This window comes from Electrophorus electricus, chromosome 13, assembly GCF_041902795.1.
Source record: "Electrophorus electricus isolate QZ-2024a chromosome 13, ASM4190279v1, whole genome shotgun sequence".
Lineage (NCBI taxonomy): Eukaryota > Metazoa > Chordata > Actinopteri > Gymnotiformes > Gymnotidae > Electrophorus > Electrophorus electricus.
In genome coordinates, this window is record NC_137509.1 from 4,248,999 (window position 1) to 4,255,000 (window position 6,002).

A 6,002-nucleotide genomic window follows, 5' to 3' on the forward strand; every position below is an offset into this window, starting at 1 on the left:
TCAGTGTAACGCAAGCCTTTGTTTTGCGATGTGTGGTGACTGGTTTAGGAACAACCTCACTGGGAAGATTTGGCAAAACGAATGAACAGTGTCTCCACTGCACAGTAATACAGCACATCAAGCACAGCCGGCTGCTGGCTGTGGTTTTAGGCAAAACTTGGGAGCAGCATACATGTTTGCTTCTTATTTCAGCGCCAGCACAGTGACGTATTATTACAGCTTTAACAATAACAAATCGCCTGTTATTTACTGCAGATTTCAGCTGTTCACGTCGCAAAGAGAGTCCAACATTTATAGAGAAAGTGGCCAAAACGATCGTGTCATTAGAGTTGGAAGAATGAGGAGAACGCCTGACTGAAAGTTGTGTTCACTGAAGAAACATGGGAACATTTAAGAGTAGATGTGCCAAACACAGTGGTCTAAAACAACAGCGGATCAGCTGAATGTCCATGACTAGGTCTAAACCACAACTGTGTGCCACCAGCTTCATAAAGCCAAAATTATAGGGCTTGCATTTGAAAACAACTTGGACAAAAACGATGTTTAAAAAGTCATAACCTAGTGTAATGCGCAGAGCCGTTATAAGTCCGAGCACTGTAGGAGAACACTGAGAATCTAGTGTTCTTCAGAGGAAGGGCAGTTGTTTCCAGCTCCCAGCTGGGCAATGTGGCAGCATGCTTTCTCTTACAATTTCCCACCTGAAATTGGTCAAAACATATAAAACTCTGAAGATGCTCTGAAGACAGTAACCAACAGCCAATAAACAATAGCCACATATTAATGAGATTCCCTTCATTTTGCCCAGCCTGTGTGTATGCCTTGTCCTAAGTATATCTCAGTGTGTGTGTGTATGTGTGTAAAGAGGGCATTATGCCAGATCGCAAGAAAGCCCTGGTCCACTGTCTGGCCCCATACACATTACTCATCCCTTCTTTCCTCACTACCTCCTGCTGCCCTGACAACAGCACGAACCCCTCCTCACCTCACGGCCTTCATCCCCTGCTCCCTCCCTCTCTCTCTATCACTCTCTCGCCCTCTCTCCCTGGACCACAGAGACTGTGTTAATTAAAGGAAAAGGTTAATGCTCTGGGGGTCCGGAGATCCTGCGTTCAGGGGGGACCCCTGGCATGTGCTGCCTAGTGTGCTGTGTCTCCCTCTCTCTCCCTCTCTCTCTCTCTCTCTCTCTCTCTCTCTCCCTCTCTCTCTCTCCCTCTCTCTCTCTCTGCAGACCTCCAGCTGTGAGCTGTGTGGAACAGGCTGTGTGGATGGCGGTCTCAGGACCACCGCTTCCTGAAACCTGCACTCAATCACGCCTCTCCCGCGCCTTCACTTCCAGCGCTGAAGTCATTACACTTAATTAAAGGCGAGGAGCTGCCTTTACTCGAATGATTTGAATAAAATCGATTGCTTCGAGGTATTTGAATTGCTCCGAGTTTAGCTGCTCAGCTGTGGATCTAATCAGCCTAGCAGAAGTTACACAAACACATTCATTTAGAGCAAATGAAACAACTCCAAGCGGTTCCTCTCATTTTTTGCTCAGCTTAATTTCTCGTGGTGTATGGAGGCTGTGTGACGGCTTCATTCGTGGGGGGGGGGGTCCGCAGTACCGGCTCCCTGGCTGGACTCTGCCAGGCCTGGAGAGAGACGCTCATTAGAAAAGCAGCTTCCTCACATCAGCACGGCTTTCTGACAGCGTCCGACCACGGCCAGGTCACCCAGGACGAAGTGTCAGAGAGGAAGAGCGATTGCAGAAGTGCAGGGAGACAGAGAGAGAGAGAGATAAAAAGGGACATCAAAAGAAGGGGTCAGGGTTGGTAGACAAAACAGCTGCCGCATCAGGGCTTCGGATACTCGGGCTGAAATAGAAAACAGGCTTTCAATGGGGAAGTGTGAAACCTTTTGTCAGGTTTCACACTTTAGATTTTTTGTAAAAGTAAAGTATTCTTGTTTTCCAGTATTGAGTTCAGGACTGTGGAAGTGGAAGTGGAACTACGGGTCACTGTGTAGTTGAGCTTGGGGCGATATCTCATAACCATTCTCTAATTTATTACTATTACATTTTTGTGGTTTTATGTTTGAATCTCAAAACTGACAACAAATAAACAACATCCTCAGTGTAATTTCTGAATAACGTTTATATCACATAATAATAGATCTAGGGTACGACACACCCAAAGGCCATGACTGCCATGTAGCACCTGATGAAACACAAACACTCACAGAGAGCTCGCTTTTAATGACTGTAACATAGCCTAACATAGTAAGGACACTACACCTCCCTTACTGTCAAACTTCTGTCCATTTCGGGGATTTTCACAGGACTCCTCCACGGAAAGGTTAGCGCATGTCTAAGACGCCGCGCTCACACCAGGACCGGGCTGTGTAGCAGCAGTCACAGACTCGTGCTTCCCGAGTAGTTCGCCACTCACAAAATGCGATCCTCCGGGTAGACACGAAAAGGAATGACCCCCCCCCCCCCCCCCCGCATGAACGCGGGGGGTTAATGCCCGTTGTTCCACGAGACGTCCAATCGGGTCAGCAGCGCAGCTCCTGATCTGACCAGCGTTAGTTAAAAGGACACCCGTGCCTGCGGCCCACTGTGGTGGAATAACGTGGCGCTGGGTTTTATTTACCACTAATTTCACTCATTTATTCACTACTTTTTTATTCGTATGAAATATACTGTAAAGGTGTTGTATAGAACAATCACTGCATCATTAAAAAAAATAATAAAATCTTAATGAAATTAAGAAACTTTGCAAAGAAAAAAGTCATGTTTATTATTTACTTCAGAAGTCAGGGACGCAGTCAGGCTGACGCTCAGTGGTAAGAACATTAAACGTGAGATTTTGCTATTTGCATCTTTGATCTCAAATTCCATTTGAATTTAGGTTCCACCTAAAACTTATTTATTTATCAGCACATCATTAAAATGCATCTTCTGCTTCCCTTTCTTGACGAGAGGCAGGATCAAACCCTTTGCCATCACAAATAAAGATTTTTATCCATTTTCATAATTTGATCTGAAGACACACTCTGCCATAAAGGTTAGTTGTCAGGACAGTGTTTGGTATCTAAAAGCATCATTCTGCATATGCTACTGCAATCAGCGACCGCTCGCTTGCCTAATTAACAAAGGTTCTCTAGCAGACAAGGTGTTCTGCAACCTCTGTCAGGTCCTCGCCGGGTGTAGCCACTCTGCCTCCGCCACAGTAATGGAGTCTGCAGGAGAAGGAAACAATAGGCCAGACGTGACCGCGCTGTTTCCAGGGGTCCGCAGTTCAGAGAGACAGCGTTTCCCAAGTCACATGACCTCTTTCGCAAAACTAGTGCAAGTCTCCCGTCAAGGGCCGAGCGCGGCGGGGTATTCTTCAGAGGAGAGGAGAGACGCACACCCCTTGCTGATCCCATCTCTCCTGTCAACACGGCTGACGTGAGAGTCTCAGGGAGCAAAGGCTTGGGAGCTCTGGACAGTGACCTACTTCCCTTCCCAAATCCCAGTTTCTAAAAGGAACTCTACTTGCCAGATGACATCCTGCATCACTTCTCTCTCTCTCTCTCTCTCTCTCACACACAAACACACAAACCTTGATCCATGTTGTCTGAAGCATTCAACATCTTAAGTTTTCATTGCATCCACAATTATGCAATTGTAACTTAAAACGTTTAGAATATTCTTCTTAGAAGTCACTTCCTGGACTGAAATAATTACACTCGACACTCTCAAGACCCCTTATATGCATGTTATAAAATGCTGTTTTAGCCATATTTTCCTACCCTGCCAAAATAAATGTGATGTTCAGTAAAGCTTTGTTTTTTTGAATTTCGTATGCCAGTGTGACATTTGATTCGTACATCAGACATCACTACCTGGGGCAGGATGCACAGGAGAGCCCGCGAGCTGACAGGAGACGTGCCCAGAGCCCTGATTGCGTTAGCCTAACCCCATCACGCCACGCGTAGTCCCCGAGTAGCGCGCTGATGTCTGGACGTGCAGGGAGACTAAGAGCAGCAGAATAACACTGCAGTGGGTGTCTCAGGGTGTGATAGGTTCTCTCACGGCGCATGCTTCCTCTTTCTAGAAAAATAAATTATCTATATATTTTATTTATTATTTAATTATTTAATTAAAACTTCTATGGCTTAATATTTTCAGTGGTGATAATATTCATCTCTGCAGGAAAGGAGAGCCAGCCTACCATTGGTCTCTTTATTCACCCAATCAGCTTTTAGAACAATGTCACTACCAATCATCTTCCAGAATCACATCAGTACCAATCAGCTTTGAAAACAATGTCACTACCAATCAGATTCCAAGACCACATCACTACCTTTCTGGACAACATCAGGAATTTAATCATATGGAGAAGCATTCCGTGATGTCCATGTGCACATTTGGGGTGGTCTTGTTACACGTCTCTATGAGAGGGACCCACATGAAATACCCGACAGCACACTGACACTTTGATCAGAGATGAAACAGTCACTGACATATTAATTTCGCACATAGTGCCTCATGCGCACAGCAACCCAAACAACTTTGAAATGGGCAATTTCAGGCTAAGAGCAATGCACAGAGTGGAGGAACTCAGTTCAGGCCCTGCACTATATAAAGCTATTCACTTTGAATAATTACTTTGCGTTCATTTTGGAGTACTTGCTGTTGTCGCCATAGTTGCTGTGTGACAAGCTCACAAATTCTTTTTCCTTTTCTGTCTGAATTCTATTCAATTAAAGAATTGCCCCTAACTCTCATAACATCGCAGGCATGCGCAGCGTCATCAGAACACCACACGGGCTTGTAGGACCTCCCTGATGTCAGGAGCTCGAACCAACAGCAGCATCCCAGCCGCCCTGCAGTCAGGCCCATCACAGGCCCCGCCCCATGGACCATCACCACCTCCACTCCCAGGCATGCATGCCAGCTCAGCCAGGTTACGACACAATAATTAAAGGTTATGTTTCAGCTGATCCCTTTAAAGTCAGCTACGCAAATGAGTACGTGTGCGCACCTCCGCCGCCCGCCCCTACCACGACTGCGCTCTCATCCTCTCTAAATCTCATCTCTAGTCAAACCCTCCAGAGGTCCATAATCCCAGCATTAATTTCCCACAGGAAATATGGAGGAAACACACACCAGCCATATTGCAGAAATTAAAAGACAGGGAAAAAAAAGGAGGAAGGAAAACAGCGGGACAGCTGTTGCGGTGTGACAAGGCAGGTGAGAGTCAGTGTGGCCTCGGCGCTGGGGACGACTGCGCGGGACGGCGCTCCCTACGTCCTCTGCGCTGGGGACGGCTGTGCGGGACGGCGCTCCCTACGTCCTCCGCGCTGGGGACGGCTGCGCGGGACGGCGCTCCCTACGTCCTCCGCGCTGGGGACGGCTGCGCGGGATGCTGCCCCCTACGTCTTCCGCTCGGCTGGACCAGGACCTTGGCGAACAACACAGTGTAGCGAAGGTGGCCCCGCAAGACAGCACACCACGTTACGTTCACTCCACCAGCCGTCTCTCCCCGAAACACACACACATGCGTGCACACACATGTACATGGCAGAGCACACACACAGCCAGGCAACTAAGAGGGTGATGTGTGGCATCTGAGGGAGAAGCACTGCCATACTGACTGTCATGTTTGTATGCGCACTGTGTATGCGCACTGCTTCAAACAGACAGATGTACCTACTGGAGGGATGGAAGAGAGAGAAGGCACACACACACACACACACTCACACACACACACACACACACACACACACACACACTCACACACTCACACACACACACTCACACACACTCACACACACACACACACACACACACACCACAAACACACACACACACACACACACACTCACACACACACACACACACACACACACACTCACACACTCACACACACACATACTCAAACACACACACACACACACGCACACATCACACACACACACACACAAACATACACACACACACTCACACATCACACACACACACAAACATACAC